The 20,798-nt window shown below is 52.7% G+C and overlaps 1 protein-coding gene across 1 annotated transcript in view; it reads left to right on the top strand.

Moving 5' to 3' along the window:
* Nucleotides 1-5,008: 5,008 nt before the first annotated feature.
* The window catches only part of LOC144806050 (uncharacterized), a 39,309-nt gene continuing 23,519 nt past the window's right edge, over nucleotides 5,009-20,798 (top strand). The window contains exon 1 of the mRNA XM_078672496.1: nucleotides 5,009-5,143. The gene's annotated coding sequence lies outside the window, so the exon portion shown is untranslated. The remainder of the gene's footprint in view (nucleotides 5,144-20,798) is intronic.

The following is a 20,798-nucleotide window of genomic DNA, read 5'->3' as shown; positions in this document are numbered from 1 at the left end:
GATAATCATATAAATTCCAACACTCAAAATGTATCATTAAAACCTTTTTTAATTAAAAAAGTTATCAGCAGTTTACACTAATCATCACACACTATGTGTCACATTTCATCTGAAGCAATACAAGTTTAAAAACCACACATTACATGTGATACAATCAAAAGCCAATTGTAAGAGTAGCACCCTGCATCACTTCAGGCAACCCTTATGGCGATGTTAGTGGTGTATCCAACCTTAGAAAGGCTCTCAAAGTGGTAGCTATGAAGAGCAGCCTTTAGGCTTAGTCTAGGAGGAGTGCAAAGCAGCGCGGTTTACCAGTAACTAATCATTTAGTGTAGGCTAAGAGAAAAAGAACCACACGCTATGTATAAAAATATATATTTATTACAATAACCAACTAACACTAAACAATGCACACAATATTGCAACAATAGATCAGTAAAGCAGCACCAATACACTATAGTTCCCCGAGGGAGACCAAACCATCTATAATATCGAGAGAAAAGGACCCTTCTCAGTGGACCCGCAGAATACAGAAGGTTAAGGAGCCACCCCACCAGTGGATGCCACCGGTAGCAGGATACCTACAACCACTGTCGGAAACAAAAGAGGACTTCCGTCCGATGCTGCTGCTGGAAGTGTGAAAGAGTCTGTTGCAAGGCCGACAGAGTCCATTGGACGAAGTCAGTCTGTTGGAACAAAGACAGAGTCTGTTGGAACCCTAATGCGGGTTGTGTAGAGAAGTACCTGTAAGCAGATGGGACAGAGTCTATGCAGGAGGCATGCAAAACGCAGGTCTCTCGAAGTCAAGAAGAACAGGATGCTTGTTGCAGAGCCCAGGCTCTGTTGCGCCAAACCAGTAGCTACGCCTGAACTACTATGTCTTTGGAGATGGCTGAGTTGGTCCGTTCACACAACTGCATCGGTACCGGTCAGTTATAAAGGGGACAGACTCAATGACAGAACCTTCCGTAGTGTTCGACTCCGTTACCGCGAGTGGGTGGAGGTAACCAATGCAGTCACCGGGAAATCAAGTGATCCAGCGACGCAGTGCACAGGGGTTCGGTTCCACGTGGGATACTGACCTCAACTGGACAAGAGGACAGCTCAGAGATCGAAGGGATGCAGGACCACCACCTGTGTTGCTGAACCTTTGGGGAGTCCGCAGGAGCTCAGGCTCGGCAGACCGATCGGTTGCCTTACAGTGCCTATGACTGCAGGGGAGTGACTCCTTCACTCCAAGGGAAATTCCTTCAGTTATCTTGAAGTTCCACAGGCCTTGGTTGGACCTGTATGGAGCACAGGCACAGACGTTGCAGAGGTCTTGCAGGAAGAGGCAGTCAAGAGCAGCAAGAATCTACCCCGGTGTGATTTCGAGGTCCAAAGCGAAGTCCAGAGTACCCAGGCGGTCGAAGTAGAAGTGATGTTGATCTGAATCGAATCCCACAATGACTCTAGGGATGCATCCACAGGTTAATCCTTAAGTACCCTAAGGTGAGGATTGGGATGATTCAGGGGTCCCTCTCAGATACTCCCATGTCCTTTGTCCAGTTTTACACCTGAGCAGGGAGCCAATGGCTTCCTGATCTGGTTTAAACTGGAGTATGCAAGAAGGCCACCAAATGTGCCCTTCGAGCAGACTATGTGGCACTGGTCAGCGCTCCCACCCCGGCCTAATACACTAAATCCTGTCTGGGAGGTGGTCACTCCTCCCTGTGACAGGAAACCTATTGTCCTACCTTCCCCTGCTCGGGCTTGGCACAGCAACAGGAGGACAGAATCGTGTCTGGGGTTGGCAGCAGACCTAGGTTGCTGTTAGGCTCTGTAACCTGGTTCCCGGAGCAGCTACTGTGATTGGAATCATACCTCCAACACCGGATACAGTGTTGAGGTATGATTCCAACATGTTTGATACCAAACATGCCCAGGTTCGTTCCAGTCAGTTTTGAGATGGACATCGCGTAATGATGCTTGGCCTCTCTATTTCGGGATGGCTGTTACACTTACAGAGCTTGGAGAATGGACTCCTGGGTTTGTAGGGGTGTCCTGCTCATGCAGGGGCACCGTCACACTTAAAACCGAGAACCCTCCCTTTGGGACTGAAAAGGTCTGCCAGAGGGGTGACTTATAGGGTCTTAGTGCACATGGGGAGAGATATAAGGAATCGTATATCTCTCATGAGAGGTGCAAGCACCAACTCACACAGGCTGCAATAGCAGACCTGTGGTCAGGATTTGGAGGGACCCTCATGGGTGGCATAATACATGCTTCAGCCCAGGGGGGACCCCTGGTTCACCTATGCCCTAGGTTCTTCCGTACCATATACTAGGGACTTACAAGGGTGCACCAGTAGCCAAACAGGAATGTACCAAGGTACTTGCTATAGCCAATTTAGGGGAGAAAGAACAGATGCTAGGGTCCTGGTTAGCAGGATCCAAGATAGACTAGTCAGAAACAGTATAACACCAGGCACAATGTGGGGCTAACCATAGAAGCATATCCTACTTTCCTACACTGCTGCAGACAGCTTTTTTTCGAGCATCACCACCCGCAATTTATGCTGTTTGTTGGAGCAGAGGCTATGCCTCTCACTCTCTGAGGAGGACTCCCATGACCTTTGGAAAGACCATGGCAGTTTCCTCCAGGAGGTTGAAATTCAGTTATTTCAAGTTCCTACACCACTGGCACTGGACGCCGGAGTGGATCTCTAAAGCACATTTGGCAGAGTATTCCAAGTCCTGGAGGTGCTGAAGGTGTGGTGCACCGGCCTGTGACATTTTGCATTTCCTGTGGGTCTGTATAGTATTTTTGTACTACTCAGGCTCCGTTTAGGATACCTTGATGACCAACCTAGGGCTTAATTAATGACCCGTCTAACATTGCTTCACAAAATGTCAATATTCCCGGATTTATTGCACCATGGTAATAGTTGGCTGACTACAGCCTTCGTAGAGGCAAAGGTGGAATTTTACACCATTAGTCATCCACCACGCTACCGTCTCATAGTACATGGCTCTTTGACATGCACAACATGGCCACTTACAAAAGACCTATTTGTAAGCTGAAAGACCAACTGCAGAATTTTGGGGTCCCTTCCTACATGGGTAGTGGTATACACTGACACCAATCGACCTGGTTCCGTCCTCTGTACCTGCCCCTTGTCTACTTCGGGGGTGGGAGTTGGCTTCTTGAGGGGCTGCCAGGTGGCCTGGCACACTGACTTTTCTCTCCTGTCCCCATGTTCCTTCCCCTCGCGTTCCCCCACATCCTTCTTCCTTGATCATCTGTCCGATCTTCTGGGCCGTATCACCTTTATCTGAAGGGGTTATTCTATTTATTGTTTTTCATGTTATCAATGTATTCTCACAAGTTCTTGTTTACACAGAATCTTGGACTCTGCTTAATCGATAATCATTCATACCGGTTAAATGCTGATTGTATAAGGAAAATCAATAAAGAATTGAGATATTATAAAAAGGCTATTTGAGACATTACTTAATTTATAGACATGATGAGAACACATGTACAGTGATACAATTAACAACCAAGTTTAACTAAAATAGACACATTAGCATTCTTCTGAACTGTAACATGTGCAGTGCTCAAGGTGAAATATGAGAAACGTTTTGCCACCAAAATGTGGACAGAGAGTCTGCTCTGTGTAGAAAAGTTTTGGAGATGCTACTCAGCACACAGCAGAAGTCATATGTGATGTTCTAGTTCATCCCCATAGTTGCGAAGAACGAGCCAGGTTTGTGTGAGACTTCAGCACAACCTCTAAATGTGTGAGTGTCCCTAGTGATGAGTGAGGCTTGAAGGCTCTGATGTATGCACGTCCGAACTAATGTTACTGTAGAGGCATTCATGGCTGCTTGCATGACAAGGCTACAAAGAGTTGACGCACTCGCTAATCAATGGTGTACTGATGACGAGCGTACTATGATATAGGGGCTTATATGAAGGAGTACAATATTTCCGAGTCATGAAATGCCCCTCCGCTGTGCTTCAAACCAGTAACACCCACTCATTCTTTTTATGATACATTGCAAACTGTGTGAGAAAATTCTTGTTCATACTTGATATCTGTATCTTAGGAATTAATTGCTTCAAAGATAAATTGCTTTTTTTGTCAGTGAATCTTTGTTGAGAAAGGGAGGTGGTTACTGTAAACAAAACAACAAAGCCTGGAAGAGGCCGGTGTCTTAATAATTTAGAAGACAGTTGTGCTCTTAAATCAGAAACTCAATACCTAATTAGGGCCTAAATTTCAGTCTTGTTCGAGGATATACAACTGTTTCAAATATAAGGAATAAGCCACAGACACAGGAAAATTGGAAATAAACTGTTCCTTTAATTGTCTCTTTGACACATGACCTACGCCACATTCTATTTGATCTGGTGTTTAAAACTCCCTGGTATTTTCCTCAGTTTACTTTCCTATGTACCACGCTCTGGATTTGAAAAACCTGCAAATAAGTTATTTTTAAAAAAAACATAAGCTGTCCAGTTTAATTGCAAAACCGACCGAAATATTCATATATTCTTTAAAATACGGATATATTCATTGATATACAGATATATTAATTGAAATACTGATATATTCATTGAAATACAGACTGTCGCTTCCAGTTGTCACCTTTCTGTAAATACTCTTTAATCCTTTACAGTCAGTGTTTGGAAGATGCTCCTCAGAAGTGAAGCTATAAATGCTTTTTTACAGCAACAACCAAGTGTGAGGCCCTGTACTTGAACTGTCTGACCCTTAAAAACATTCACGTCTGTGACATCTGAAATCCCAGGTTTTCACAGGTATAAATGCTTGTTTGTGTGAAATGGAGTCACTTCTGGAGCCTGGAGGCGGCGGTTCCTTCAGCGGCCACCAGAGGGCGCTCCGCACCTGCTGATGAAACCCACTGAGCTGCACATTGAATGAAAGGGAGAAGGGTTTCCTCTTCCGGGTCAGCAGTGGCAGAGACAGCACCAGCAGCGGCGGTGACATCACTTCCAGCCTCTCCTTGTGTGTCCAGCCTGCTGCAGAGGAGGAAGGAGCCCTGTCTGGTGGGCAGATACCTTCATCTACAGACCCCCCTCAGACCCCAGATCTGCCCCCAGGAGGAGGAGAGAGCCTGGACAGGTTTCTGCTCAGGTAGGAGAGCTGCCAACTCACTTTACTGCAATTTATGAATCCATGGATCAGATTCACCCCTCCTGGCATTCACTGTGACTTCAGGAGAGCTCAGCTCTTCCTCCTGCTGAGTCCGAGTGGGGAGCGGAGGTAGAGAGGCCTGTCCAGGGGTGCAGAGGAGGTGAGGCCTGTCCAGGGGTACAGAGGAGGTGAGGTCTGTCCAGGGGTGCAGAGAAGGTGAGGCCTGTCCAGGGGTGCAGAGGAGGAGAGGCCTGTCCAGGGGTGCAGAGGATGTGAGGTCTGTCCAGGGGTGGAGAGGAGGTGAGGCCTGTCCAGGGGTGCAGAGGAGGAGAGGCCTGTCCAGGGGTGCAGAGGAGGAGAGGCTTGTCCAGGGGTGCAGAGGAGGTGAGACCTGTCCAGGGGTCAGAGGAGGAGAGGCCTGTCCAGGGGTGCAGAGGAGGAGAGGCTTGTCCAGGGGTGCAGAGGAGGTGAGACCTGTCCAGGGGTCAGAGGAGGTGAGGCCTGTCCAGGGGAGCAGAGGAGGAGAGGCCTTTCCAAGAATGCAGAGGAGGAGAGGCCTGTCCAGGGGTGCAGAGGACGTGAGGCCTGTCCAGGGGTGCAGAGGAGGCGAGGCCTGTCCAGGGGAAGAGGAGGAGAGGCCTGTCCAGAGGGGCAGAGGAGAAGAGGCCTGTCCAGGGGTGCAGAGGAGGTAAGGCCTGTCCAGGGATGCAGAGGAGGTGAGGCCTGTCCAGAGGTGTGCAGAGGAGGCGAGGCCAGTTCAGGGGTGCAGAGGAGGTGAGGCCTGTCCAGGGGTGCAGAGGAGGCGAGGCCTGTCCAGGGGTGCAGAGGACGTGAGGCCTGTCCAGGGGTGCAGAGGAGGCGAGGCCTGTCCAGGGGTGCAGAGGAGGAGAGGCCTGTCCAGGGGAGCAGAGGAGGAGAGGCCTGTCCTGGGGTGCAGAGGAGGAGAGGCCTGTCTGGGGTGCAGAGGAGGTGAGGCCTGTCCAGTGGTGCAGAGGAGGTGAGGCCTATCGAGGGGAGCAGTGTCTCTTCGAGGGACTGGGCATAGCGCCTCGAGGATCAGGGCGGAGTGAGAGGCACTGTATGGGGTGGAATGAAGTCTGGGCTCCTCTGTCCTTAATGAGAATCCTTCACCGAGAGCTCCTGAGAGAAGCACCGAGAGGCCTGTCCAGGGGTGCAGAGGAGGTGAGGCCTGTCCAGGGGGCAGAGGAGGAAAGGCCTGTTCAGGGGTGCAGAGGAGGTGAGGCCTGTCCAGGGGTGCAGAGGAGGTAAGGCCTGTCCAGGGGTACAGAGGAGGAGAGGCCTGTCCAGGGGTGCAGAGGAGGTAAGGCCTGTCCAGGGGTGCAGAGGATGTGAGGCCTGTCCAGGGGTGCAGAGGAGTTGAGGCCTGTCCAGGGGTACAGAGGAGGATAGGCCTGTCCAGGGGTGCAGAGGAGGTGAGGCCTGTCCAGGGGTGCATTGGAGGTGAGGCCTGTCCTCGGGGTACAGAAGAGGTGAGGCCTGTCCAGGGGTGCAGAGGAGGAAAGGCCTGTCCAGGGGTACAGAGGAGGAGAGGCCTGTCCAGGGGTGTAGAGAGGTAAGGCCTGTCCAGGGGTGCATTGGAGGTGAGGCCTGTCCTCGGGGTACAGAGGAGGTGAGGCCTGTCCAGGGGTGCAGAGGAGGTGAGGCCAGTCCAGGGGGGCAGAGGAGGTGAGGCCTGTCCAGGGGTGCAGAGGAGGCGAGGCCTGTCCAGGGGTGCAGAGGAGGTGAGGCCAGTCCAGGGGTGCAGAGGAGGTGAGGCCTGTCCAAAGGGTGCAAAGGAGGTGAGCCATGTCCTTTTCAGGGGAGTTGCAAAGAAGGTGATGCCTGTAAAGAGGTGCAGAGGAGGTGAATCCTCCCCAAGGGGAGGAGAGGAGGTGGCCTGTCCAGAGGGAGTAGAGGTGATGAGGCCTGCAAAGCTGATGCAAAAGAGTTGAGGCCTGTTCCGCGGGGGTGCAGAGGAGGTGTGGCCTGTCCAGGGGTGCAGAGGAGGTGAGGCCAGTCCAGGGGTGCAGAGGAGGTGAGGCCTGTCCAAAGGGTGCAAAGGAGGTGAGGCCTGTCCTCGGGGTACAGAGGAGGTGAGGCCTGTCCAGGGGTGCAGAGGAGGTGAGGCCAGTCCAGGGGGGCAGAGGAGGTGAGGCCTGTCCAGGGGTGCAGAGGAGGCGAGGCCCGTCCCGGGGTGCAGAGGAGGTGTGGCCTGTCCAGGGGTACAGAGGAGGTGATGCCTGTCCTGAGGGTTGCAGGGGAGATGCCTGTCCATGGGGAGCAGAGGAGGCGAGGACTGTCCGGGGTGTAAAGGAGGTGAAGCATGTCCTGTCCGGGGGGTTAAGCGCAGGTGAGGCCTGTCCAGGGGTGCAGAGGAGGTGGTACCTGTTCCTGGCTGGGGTGCAGAGGAGGTGAGGCGTATCCGGGAGGGGTGCAGAGTGGTTGAGGCCTGTCCAGGAGGATGCAGAGGAGTGGAGGCGTGTTGTCTGCGTGGATGAAACCTGCCCTGTAGGGGTAGGAGGTGAGGCCTGTCCTGTTCTCTTGGTATGAAGAATGTGGACCGCCTCAGCCGCTGCTCTCACCGCCCAGAGATGCTCCTTTCCAGACATATCATTTTATTTTAAGAGCTCATAATCTGAATTTTTGAAAAGTATCTGGAGTTACCTTAGAGCCTCAGATGGCTCCTGACAAAGGCAAACTGGCTAAGTTCTCTTTCGTGAGTGCCCTGCCTTGTTTTAAGATGTTTATGTGTCGAATTCTGCTAGTTTAGATGCTCCTTTGGTAACGCCTCCTGTCCTGGTGACGCAGAATGTCTTAAAGCTTTAATTGTGCTTCCAATTAGTAATTGGGTGCATCCCATAGGGCACACTTACATGGTTCCAGTATAGGATTCCAATAATGTTCAAAATTAAACCAATTTTGCAAAAATAGTTCCAAAAGAATAATGTTTATTCCAATCGTTCAGAAATTATATTAATTTCTTTTCATTTCTTTCATGCTCAGTATACAGAAAAACTGTATTTTTCATATCGAGTTCAGTTGTTAGCTCCAATGCATTTCGGGCGCTGTTCCCTTCATCTGGGAGCGTGTCTAAAGTAAAAGTAACATAGCTAAGTTTTAGACTACATAGACATCACAAAAAATGTATATAAACAATTGTATCAGCCTGCAACAGTGTCCCAGTGCTCTATAAAATGTGGAGTGAGACGTGATTTAAACGAGGTGTGTAATTCGGCGCAGTAAGTGAAGAACGCTCTATGAGTGAACAACAAGCGTGTGGTTAAAACAATGGTGCGGCGCAACAAGTGCTAAGCGAATCGGCGAGAAGCTTACTTGAAACTCTTCCTGAAATTGCACGGTTGGTCTGGAAAGAGAAACGGGATTGTTAGCCCCAATTAAACGATACAAATGGCGGTCAATATGGTGAAGCGAGTGCAAAATAATACTCACTATGTCGTGTGCTGTGAAGGATACAGCATTCGGGACCAAGGTTTAAGAGACACGTTCAATGTTGTGTCCGGTGTGTGCCGGTACTTCCTGGTGATCGGCATTGATGGGCGCTGTTAGACCTGTCAGCCCTGTTTTTTCCGCCCTTGCCTCATTTTTTCCACCTTCTTTTTGCTGGCCCTTAGGTCTTCGGGCACCTTTTCATGGCTAATCCATGTTAGGGTGCAGGTGCTCTCTCCTACAAACATGGCTGCCACTGGCCCCTGCTACTGCAGCGTGGTCTTTTAGTGTAGCACCGTAGTGCCAGGAGCAGGCTGGATCCCCATACAATGTTGCAATGCCAGCCTGCCATCCCCTGTCCATAGGTAGAGTGGGGAAGCTCCTGGAACCTTCCAGAAGAAAGTCGGAGCTGATTTTTGCCGCCTTAGAGAGTGGTCACCTGACCTGGGCATACTTAAGCAAGGGAGGGAACTTTTTCTAGTCAGTTGGGGCATCACTGACCTGGGGAACCCACGCCAGAGTTTTAGGCGGGAGGGCCTAGTTAGGAACCTATGCTACTGGGAGTGACAGGATTTAGGTGCTGCCTCTTAAGCTGGGTGAGGTGTCCAAGACTAGCCCCCTGTTCTGGCCCAGCGGTAGGGAACCCCAGGGTCCATCGACAGTGACCTGAGGAAAACTCATCCAGCCTCCAACTCAACCCCCCCCACTTCAAGAAACCATCTCCAAAGGGCGCAGAACCATCCAAGCGCCGAGAAGACTACTTGCCCTTAACCAGAGACTACTGGGGGATCAACCAGGTACTGGACAGTGCTGCCCTCTGCACTCCCTGCCTCCCCCTGACTGAACTGATCAACTACTTGTCCTGCTCCCCTCATCAGAGCTGTAACCTGCTGATCTGATAAGCGCTCTGGCTTAGACTGCCTTTCCTGTCAGAACTGCTGGGTGGGCCCCCACATCGCGTCTCACCTGAGCGCTGTAACCTGCCCTGAAGAGCTAATGCCCCATGCGCTGTCCCGAGGCGCTGTATGATCGTCGCGCTGTTGCCCACAACTGCTGTGAAGCGCTGTGCCCCCTGAGCGCTGCTGCGCCTTCGCAGCGCTCACTGAAGTACTCACCACCTCAACCTGTGGGAAGCGCTGGCCTTGAGGCGCTGCTGTTGGCCCCCGGCGGCCCTCAGTGCCGCCGCTGTGTTCCCTGAGGGCCGCGACCGTCCCGACTGTGTGCAGTTTCCCCCGCGGCGGCCCCCGGAGCCTTGGGGAGGCCGCCGCGATTATCGGCCAGGCCGCGCCGGGATTCCTGTCAGGCGGCGCTGGGCCTGCCAGGCCGTTAAGCCGGCTTCTACCCCACGTGACAGGGGAACATCTTTGCACCGCCTCTCCAGGGCCGCGATTGAGCCCGTGGCCCGGCCTGGTCCCTGGCCGCGCCGCGATTGGCTGTTGACTCTCCCGCCCCCGAGGACGCGACCGGATTGGTCCCAGGCCCTCGCAAGGGCTGGGAAGGAAGCCGGGACTGCCTTGGGGGCCAGAGGGAGACCCGGGAAGAGCGCGAGAGTGGCGCGGGTCTCCCCCTACTACCCCCCTGGGGCATGTGAACACCGCTGGAAGGCTCCGTGGATCGCGGGAGCCCTCCCTTGTGTCAGCGAGGGCCCCTTTGCCCGCGTGAGGCCTGCCAGAGGGCCGAAGCCCTCCCCATCTCGCAGCGAACCAACGCAAGGGCCCCGGAGGGCCGAAGTCACAAGGTAACCCCAAGGGAGGAGGGCGGAAGGCCGGAGGAGGCCCCGAGTTCGCCCCTCCCCTGGGGAAAGTGAGACTGGGCCCTGCTGGCCCCCAATGTGCCTCTAGAGTCTGTGAGGCCCCAGTAACTGTTTGTGCCTGTGGACAGGCTTACGCTTGAGTTCAACTGTTTAGACCCTGAGTGTCCATAAAGTGGTACGGGGCCTGGTTGCCTATTTAGGCCTGAAAACCTGTTGAGTTGGCCTGAAATGGTTTAGCCCGGTACAAGGGGGTTAACTGCTTTAATGAAAATGCTTTAATGAATATGCCTAAGGAAATGCTTTACTGAAAGGCTTTAATGCAATGCATAATGAAATGCTTTAATGAGAATACTTTAATGAAAGGCTTTAATGAAATGCTTAATGAAATGCTTTAATGAGAATACTTTAATGAAAAGGCTTTAATGAAAATACTTTAATGAAAATGCATAATGAAATGCTTTAAGGAGAATGCTTTAATGAAATGCTAATGCATTGTTTGCCTCGATCTGAAGCCTATATAAAAGACATCGATTTTCAATCAAAAGTACTGGTGTGGTCTCCATTATTGCGCCCACTTACTGCCTCGGTGGATGAGTGTGGCAGCCTTCCTGCTCGAGCCAAGCTACCCCCCGGAGAACTGGTGGTCCCAGTTCTTACATTGTTGGCGAGCGGTGGGATCCAGGACCTGTAGCTACCTAACACCCTCCAGTGGGACAGAGTGCGCTGCAATTAAGTGGACACCTGTTGTGCCTACAAGCTTGCCCAATTGCCCACCACTGTCTAGCCTGCAAAGTGTGTAGGGACCTGTGTTGACCCAGCATTGTTGCCTACGTCCTAGGATCTTTCTTCCAAGTTACCTGGGTCCCCACCTGACAAAATGGAGTTCCAGCTGGCTGACCTTGATAGGTACACGGTAGTCCAGTTAAGGGAGTTTTGTCAGGGGATGGGGGTGCCGGTGGGGCAGAGAGCTGTAAAAGAAGAGCTCCGCACCGCCTTGAGGGCATGGGTAAGGGCCCACCCAGGGGAGAGAGAGGATGAGGAACAAGAGGGACAGGTCACACAAGGGGAGGCGGACACTCAAGAAGACCCAGGCCTGCTCAACATTGATATGACTGACAATGTATTGCCAGGAAGACGTTCCGGGGCAGGGAGTAGTGTATCCAGGGGGAGTGTGTCGTCGCAGGAGAACAAGGACAGGAGGGAGGAGAGGCGATTGAAGTGGGAGCTTCCCAAGTTAGAGCACGAGAGGGAGAGAGAAAGGGAAGACAAGAAGCTTGCTTTGGAGAGAGAAAGATTAGCTATGGAGGAAAGGAAATTGGCGCACGAGCTACAGCTCAAGGAAATGGAGCTGCAAGCATTTACAGTTGGGTGCTCCAGGAAGTCCGAATGGTGGCAGTGTACCAGAGGTTCAGCAGGAGCCCAGATTCTGGTTACCTAAGGAGGTGATAGCGAGCTATACCAAGGGTGATGACATTGAAAGATGGTTGGAGGCGTATGAAGTGGCCTTGACTGCCCATGGGGTACCCAAGAAACATTGGGGAGGTGGCCTGTAACGTTATATACCTCCTGACGTCAGAGACACCCTCCTGTATTTGGATAAGGCAGACCAGTTCAGGTATTCCCCCATGAAGAAGGCGCTCATTAAACATTTTGGCCTCAACCCTGAAAGGTATCGCCAGAGGTTCCGTGGCAGCCATAAGCTGTACACGCAGAATTGGGTGGATTTTTTGGAGTATGCCCGTAAGGCTCTGGATGGTTGGGTGCGTGGCAGCGAGGTGCGTGATTATGAGGGCCTGTACAATCTTTTTTTGAGAGAGCACCTCTTGGATAAGTGTTTTCCGGAGCTGCGCCAGCATCTGGTGGACCGCAAGCTTACTGATCCCCGTGAGCTTGCGGAGGAGGGGGATACCTGGGTTAGCACCCGGGTGTCACACAAGGGCCCCGTGGGAGATAGCCCGAAAGGCGGACAGGGCGCCCCCCAGAAGAAAGAGGGTGGAGATAAAAGGACGGAGTTCTCACGAGGCCCACAAACTAGACAGTTTAGGAAAGGAGTAGGTACCCCACCTCAGACCTGTTCCCCAAAACCCACTTACCCTGACAAGAGTCAGCAGCCAAAAGTGGTCCGGTGCTATGAGTGCGGAGAGGTCGGACACTACAAGGGAGATGACCAGTGTCGCAAAGAGTCCCAGGGGGGCTAGTGTAGCGCTTGGGATGGAGCTGCCCCTAGATAGGGAAGGGGAGTGGACAGGCCTGACCCTTGTTTCACTTGGGGATAGAGAGATGGTCCCAGTGACGCCCTTACCATCGAATACTGCTAAGTACCAGCAGAGGGTGAAGGTCAATGGGGAGGAGGTGGACGCTCTGAGGGACACAGGAGCCAGCATGACCACCGTAGTGAGGCGGCTGGTATCCCCTGAGCAGGTAGTACCTTATGTGTTCCATCCGGCCGTGTTAGCTGACGGCAGTATGAGCTACTATCCCGTGGCTCAAGTTCCCTTTGAGTGGGGAGGAGTGTCAGGCCCGTTGAGAGTTGCGATCAGCCCTGACTTGCCTGTGGACTGTCTGCTAGGTAATGACCTGGAACATACCGCCTGGAAGGAAGTGGAGTTTAAGGCCCACACTGAGATGCTGGGGTTACCAGGGTGGACTTGCGTAGTCACGCGGTCCATGGCTGCCCGGCAAAAAGCTCAACCCGGGTTGGAGCCTGAGACAAAATCCCAACCCAATGCTGGTCGTGAAGAGGAGAGTGTGGTGGAGGACACACCCCGTGTGATGGATGGGGAGCCCGCGGAGGTACCCCCGGAGTCCGTGGAGGTAGATATTGTTCCCGTGGGGGACTTGCCGACCCTTGCCGAGGGGCATGTGGAAGGAGGGCCTACCCGGTAGGAATTCTGTCAGGCGCAGAAGGAGTGCCCCACGCTTGAAGGCATGCGGCGACAGGCCGAAGCCCAAGCGGTCAACCAAGAGACCGGCAGTTATCACGTGTATTGGGAGGATGGCCTCCTGTACAGTGAGCCAAAGGTTCCGGTGCATGGATCCTCGAGGGCCTTAGTGGTACCCCAGTGCTACCGGGCCTTTTTGTTGGGATTGGCGCATGAGATAACCTTGGCTGGACACCTGGGCCAGGATAAGACCTTTGCGAGGCTAGTCCCACATTTTTATTGGCCCAGGATGAGAGTTGCCTCTGACACCTACTGCAAGACCTGCAAGACTTGCCAGGCAAGTGGCAAGACGGGGACCAAAGTGAAGGCCCCATTGGAACCACTCCCGGTGGTCGGTACCCCTTTTGAGCGGGTCGGCATTGACATCGTTGGGCCGTTGGACCCTCCGACCTCTGCGGGACACCGGTTCATCTTGGTGTTGGTGGACCACGCCACTCGGTACCCGGAGGCCATCCCTCTGAGGACCGTTACTGCACCTGTGGTGGCGCGGGCCCTGATGGGGATATTTACCCGAGTGGGATTCCCCAAGGTCGTGGTGTCGGACAGAGGCACAAATTTCATGTCGGCCTACATGCAGGCCATGTGGAAGGAGTGCGGAGTGACCTATCGGTTCTCCACTCCTTACCACCCCCAGACTAACGGGCTCGCAGAGCGCTTCAACAAGACCTTGAAGGGGATGATCCGGAGCCTGCCCGAGGAATTGAGGCGGAAATGGGACATCCTCCTCCCTTGCCTGCTGTTTTCATACCACGAGGTACCACAGAAGGGAGTCGGGTTCAGCCCCTTCGAACTGCTCTATACCCATCCCGTTAGGGGACCCCTCAGTCTTGTCAAAGAGGGGTGGGAGAAGACTTCGAAGAAGCTTCCCTGTGATGTTGTCAGCTACATGCTGGCATTCCGCAGCCAGATGGCCAAGCTGTGGAAGGAAGCATCAGACAACTTAGAGGCTAGCCAAGCCGTCATGAAGGAGTGGTATGACCGCAACGCTCGGACGGTGGAGTTGTACGCTGGACAAAAGGTGTGGGTCATGGAGCCTGGGGAGCTTAGTGCCCTCCAGGACCGGTGGACTGGTCCGTACGAGATTGTGGAGCGTCGAGGCCAGACCACCTACATCGTGGACTTGAAGGCCCCCCATCAGCCCCATCGGGTGCTCCACGTCAACCGCTTGAAGCCTCACCATGAGCGACCGGAGCTTGCTCTCCTCATGGTAACGGATGGGAGCGAGGAGGAGGAGAGTGAGCCTCTTCCTGACATTCTAGCGGCCCAGGAGAAGGATGGTTCAGTGGAGGGAGTTGTCCTCTCCTCATCCTTGACCCCAGAGCAACAGAGGGACTGCCGCCAGGTATTGGCGCAGCACGCCTCGTTGTTCTCCCTCATGCCTGGAATTACACATCTGTGTACCCATGATGTGGACACAGGGGACAGTCCGCCAGTAAAAACCAAGTCTTACCGGCTGTCCGAGAAAGTGAAGAACAGCATCCAGGGTGAGGTAACCAAAATGCTGGAGCTGGGGGTGATCGAACCCTCCAGCAGCCCGTGGGCTAGTCCGGTCGTGCTGGTGCCGAAAGCGGCCCCACCGGGCACCACACCAGAACTTCGGTTCTGTGTGGATTATCGGGGGTTGAACTCTGTCACCAAGACAGACGCGCACCCGATCCCACGGGCAGACGAGCTGATCGACCGGCTGGGAGCAACCAAGTACCTCAGCACCATCGACTTGACATCAGGGTACTGGCAGATTGCCATGGCCGATGGAGCGAAGGAGGAGACAGCGTTCTCCACCCCCGAGGGCCACTTCCAGTTTCAAGTGATGCGCTTCGGGCTTAAGAATGCTCCGGCCACCTTCCAGCGGTTGGTGAACCAGGTGCTATCTGGCCTGCAGTCCTTCTCAGCGGCGTACCTGGATGACATAGCTGTCTTCAGTAGCACCTGGGAGGACCATCTGCAGCATCTCCAGGAGGTGCTGCGGGCGTTGCAACGTGCTGGCCTCACCATCAAGGCTAGCAAGTGCCAGATTGGACAGGGATCTGTCGTTTACCTGGGACACCTGGTGGGCGGGGGTAAGGTGCAACCCCTCCAGGCCAAAATTGAGACCATCATGGCCTGGGAGCCCCCCAAGACTCAGACTGAGGTCCGATCTTTCCTCGGCCTCACTTGCTATTACCACAGGTTCATCAAGGGATATGGCACCATCGTGGCCCCCTTGACCGAGTTGATGTCCAAAAAGCAGCCACCCAAGGTGATCTGGACGGCTGCTTGCCAGGAGGCATTTGAAACACTGAAGCGCGCGATGTGCACCGCTCCGGTGCTGGCCATTCCGGACTTCCAAAAAGAATTCATCGTGCAGACAGATGCCTCAGAGCATGGCGTAGGCGCCGTGCTGTCGCAACTCAACGATGGCGGCCAAGACCAACCTGTGGCCTTCATATCCAGAAGACTCCTCCCTCGGGAATAGCGATGGAGTACCATCGAGCGAGAAGCCTTCGCTGTGGTCTGGGCCTTGAAGAAGCTGAGGCCATACCTTTTTGGCTCTCACTTCCTAATTCAAACCGACCACCGTCCCCTTCGCTGGCTCATGCAGATGAGAGGCGAAAATCCCAAGTTGCTAAGGTGGTCTATTTCCCTACAGGGGATGGACTTTAGGGTTGAACATCGGCCCGGAGCTGACCACGCCAATGCTGACGGTCTCTCCCGGTTTTTCTGCCTTAGCGACGAGAACTCCCTAGAGGTTGGGTAGTTCTCCCCTCTTTCGGCTGGGGGGGACGCATGTTAGACCTGTCAGCCCTAGGGTGGTCTTTCCCTGTTTTTTTCGCCCTTCCCTCATTTTTTCCACCTTCTTTTTGCTGGCCCTTAGGTCTTTGGGCACCTTTTCATGGCTAATCCATGTTAGGATGCAGGTGCTCTCTCCTACAAACATGGCTGCCACTGGCCCCTGCTACTGCAGCGTGGTCTTTTAGTGTAGCACCCTAGTGCCAGGAGCTGGCTGGATCCCCATACATTGTTGCAATGCCATATTGCCATCCCCTGTCAATAGGTAGAGTGAGGAGGCTCCTGGAACCTTCCAGAAGAAAGGCAGGGCTGATTTTTGCCGCCTTAGAGAGTGGTCACCTGACCTGGGCATACTTAAGCAAGGGAGGGAACTTTTTTTAGTCAGTTGGGGCATCACTGGCCTGGGGAACCCACGCAGGAGATTTAGGCGGGAGGGCCTAGTCAGGAACTTATGCCACTGGGAGTGACAGGATTTAGGTGCTGCCTCTTAAGCTGAGTGAGGTGTCCAAGACTAGCCCCCTGATCTGGCCCAGCGGTAGGGGACCCCAGGGTCCATCATCAGTGACCTGAGGAAAACTCATCCAGCCTCCAACTCAACCCCCCCACTTCAAGAAACCATCTCCAAAGGGCGCAGAACCATCCAAGCGCCGAAAAGACTACTTGCCCTTAACTAGAGACTACTGAGGGATCAACCAGGTACTGGACTGTGCTGCCCTGTGAACTCCCTGCCTCCCCCTGACTGAACTGATCAACTACTTGTCCTGCTCCCCTCATCAGCGCTGTAACCTGCTTATCTGATAAGCTCTCTGGCTTAGACTGCCTTTCCTGTCAGAACTGCTGTGTGGGCCCCCACATTGCGTCTCACCTGAGCGCTGTAACCTGCCTTGAAGCGCTAATGCCCCATGCGCTGTATGATCATCACGCTGTTGCCCACAACTGCTGTGAAGCGCTGTGCCCCCGGAGCGCTGCTGCGCCTTCGCAGCGCTCACTGAAGTACTCACCACCGCAACCTGTGGGAAGCGCTGGCCTTGAGGCGCTGCTGTTTGCCTCCGGCGGCCCTCGGTGCCAGGAGAGGGCCGCCACTGTGTTCCCTGAGGGCCATGACCGTTCCGACTGTGTGCAGTTTCTCCCGCGGCGGCCCCCGGAGCCTTGGGGAGGCAGCCGCGATTATCGGCCGGGCCGTGCCGGGATTCCTGTCAGGCGACGTTGGGCCTGCCAGGCCGTGAAGCCGGCTTCCACCCCACGTGATGGGGGAACATCATTGCCCCGCCTCTCCAGGGCCACGATTGAGCCCGCGGCCCGACCTGGTCCCTGGCCGCGCCGCGATTGGCTGTTGACTCTCACGCCCCCCGAGGACGTGACCGGATTGATCCCGGGCCATCGCAAGGGCTGGGAAGGAAGCCGGGACTGCCCTGGGGGCCGGAGGGAGACCTGGGAAGAGCGTGAGAGCGGCGCGGGTCTCCCCCTATGGCCTACTACCCCCCTGGGGCTTGTGAACACCGCCGGAGGGCTCCGTGGATCAAGGGAGCCCTCCCTTGTGTCAGCGAGTGCCCCTTTGCCCACGTGAGGCCTGCCAGAGGGCCGAAGCCCTCCCCATCTCGCAGCGAACCAACGCAAGGGCCCCGGAGGGCCGAAGTCACAAGGTAACCCCAGGGGAGGAGGGCGGAAGGCGGGAGGAGGCCCCGAGTTCGCCCCTCCCCCGGGGAAAGTGAGACTGGGCCCTGCTGGCCCCCAATGTGCCGCTAGAGTCTGCGAGGCCCCAGTAACTGTTTGTGCCTGTGGACAGGCTTACACTTGAGTTCAACTGTTTAGACCCTGAGTGTCCATAAAGTGGTACGGGGCCTGCCGAAAATCTGTTGAGTTGGCCTGAAATGGTTTAGCCCGGTACAAGGGGGTTAACTGCTTTAATGAAAATGCTTTAATGAATATGCCTAAGGAAATGCTTTACTGAAAGGCTTTAATGCAATGCATAATGAAATGCTTTAATGAGAATACTTTAATGAAAGGCTTTAATGAAATGCATAATGAAATGCCTTAATGAGAATACTTTAATGAAAAGGCTTTAATGAAAATACTTTAATGAAAATGCATACTGAAATGCTTTAAGGAGAATGCTTTAATGAAATGCTAATGCATTGTTTGCCTTGATCTGAAGCCTATATAAAAGACATCGATTTTCAATCAAAAGTACTGGTGTGGTCTCCATTATTGTGCCCACTTACTGCCTCAGTGGATGAGTGTGTTGTGTAGCTACTTTACACGTAAGCCCCTGGCTGCCTTCCTGCTCGAGCCAAGCTACCCCCCGGAGAACTGGCGGTCCCAGTTCTTACAGGCGCCTATTGGATATACTAGTACCACGTGGTGAGACCACGTGATCGGACGATTACGAACGACAGGGAAGATACACTGTGGTGGTAACGATGGAAACGGGTAGTTTAGAAGAGGATAGCTTCGAGGATGGAGTGAAAAATTTAAAAATAAAACGTGTGAAATAAAACGTATAAGATAAAACGAGGAGTCAAAATGGCGGTTTAAAAAGCAGAGAACCTGAAAAATGTATTTACGAGTGTGGATTAGATCCGATGAGGAAAGTGCCTGTGTGATCAGGGAATGTAAAATGTGCAAAAAAGTATAGCTTATGGCTATGCATATGTGTTGCTATGTAGGGAATCATGCCACCATACAAACATAGTGTACAGAACATACGGTCTGTATCGACCCTTGATTACAAAGTAACTGTCATAGATAACAAGCCAGTTCAGTTCGGTAATTTAACCCATTGGGTTTAATTGCTTTCAGTTTATAAATCCAAAAGTTCTCGCGGCGGAGTAAGTATTTGTTGTTGTCACGTCCTTCTGTCTTCTGTATGATCTCTAGGATCATAAACTTTAATTGGGAGATGTTGTGATTTTGTTCTAGGAAATGTGTGGCTACTGAAGACTTGAGATTTCGTGTCCTGATGTTAGATTTGTGTTCGTTAAGCCGCACTTTAATCTTCCGTTCAGTTTTACCTACATAGACTTTCCCGCAGGGTCATTTTAGAAGGTAAACCGCATTTGAAGTGTCACATATTGCTGTTACAGTAAGCTTGATCTTACAGCCTTTCATTGGGTGCATTACGCTACTCCCTGGCATGATGTTTTTGCAGTTATTACAATTTGCACATGGTCTTGTACCTTTTGCTTCCAAGTTGAGTTGTGTGGGTGATTTGACGATTTCCCCTATATTTTTGCCTCTGGTGTAAGCAAACAGTGGTCTATGATCAAATATTGCATTGAAATCTGGTTCTAAGCTTAGAATCGACCAGTATTTGTTGATAATTTTCTTGAAGTCTGCGCTCACATTTGAAAATGTGGCACTTGTTGCGCCGCACCATTTTTTTAACCACACGCTTGTTGTTCACTCATAGAGCGTTCTTCACTTACTGCGCCGAATTACACACCTCGTTTAAATCACACCTCACTCCACGTTTTATAGAGCACGGGGACACTGTTGCAGGCTGATACAATTGTTTATATACAGTTTTTTGTGATGTCTATGTAGTGTAAAACTTAGCTATGTTACTTTTACTTTAGACACGCTCCCAGATGAAGGGCACAGCGCCCGAAATGCATTGGAGCTAACAACTGAACTCGATATGAAAAATACAGTTTTTCTGTTTACTGAGCATGAAAGAAATGAAAAGAAATGTATATAATTTCTGAACGATTGGAATAAACATTATTCTTTTGGAACTATTTTTGCAAAATTGGTTTCATTTTTAACATTAGTGGAATCCTATAATGGAACCATGTAAGTGTGCCCTATGGGATGCACCCAATTACTAATTGGAAGCACAATTAAAACTCCTGACAAAGGCACACATCTCCTCCAAGCATGGAGTTTATTTTTTAAACCACTGTCTTTAGTAAAGTAACCAAGACTACAACCCCCAGAATGCACTTACGTATTACAGGCATGAATATTCAGGGGATCACTCTATGGATATATTTGGTACTTCCCAGGGCATCGTGGCAGATAAGAGTAGAACAGTTCATGTGCAAGGGCGTTCATTCTCAGGCTCTTTCTGCAGATTGTGAGTCCAGTGAGATCTGTGATAATATGAATCTCTCTCAAGGAGATTTCACACAGTTGTATCTGTTTCAGGGAGAAATACAATGAAAAACAGGGGGCGCAAGTCCAGCGCCAGAGTTTCTGGTGTCCTTGGATCTCTGGACTGACCCTTCCCTGGTCCTGCAAGAGAGGACAAACCAGGTATTTAGTCTGGCCTCTCCAAGGGAGCGAGAGCTGGCTCAGTATCCTGGTGCACCAGGTCCCGTCTCCCATCCTGGTCCTCACAAGGCCCCGGCTCACGTCCTGGTCCTCACAAGGCCCTGGCTCACGTCTTGGTCCTCACAAGGCCCTGGCTCATGTCCTGATCCTCACAAGGCCCGCGGCTTACATCCTGATCCTCACAAGGCACCGGCTCACGTCCTGGTCCTCACAAGGCACCTGCTCACATTCTGGTCCTCACAAGGCCCTGGCTCACGTCATGGTCCTCACAAGGCCCCGGGTCACGTCCTGGTCCACCAGACCCCGGCTCAGGTCCTGGTCTACCAGGCCCACGCTCACGTCCTGGTCCTCACAAGGTCCACAAGGCCCACGCTCACGTCCTGGTCCACCAGGCCTCGGCTCACGTCCTGGTCCTCACAAGGCCCTGGCTCACATCCTGGTCCACCAGGCCCCAGCTCAAGTCCTGGTTTAC

This window comes from Lissotriton helveticus (assembly GCF_964261635.1).
Source record: "Lissotriton helveticus chromosome 1_1 unlocalized genomic scaffold, aLisHel1.1 SUPER_1_unloc_41, whole genome shotgun sequence".
Lineage (NCBI taxonomy): Eukaryota > Metazoa > Chordata > Amphibia > Caudata > Salamandridae > Lissotriton > Lissotriton helveticus.
This window is presented reverse-complemented; position numbering and strand designations above follow the sequence as displayed.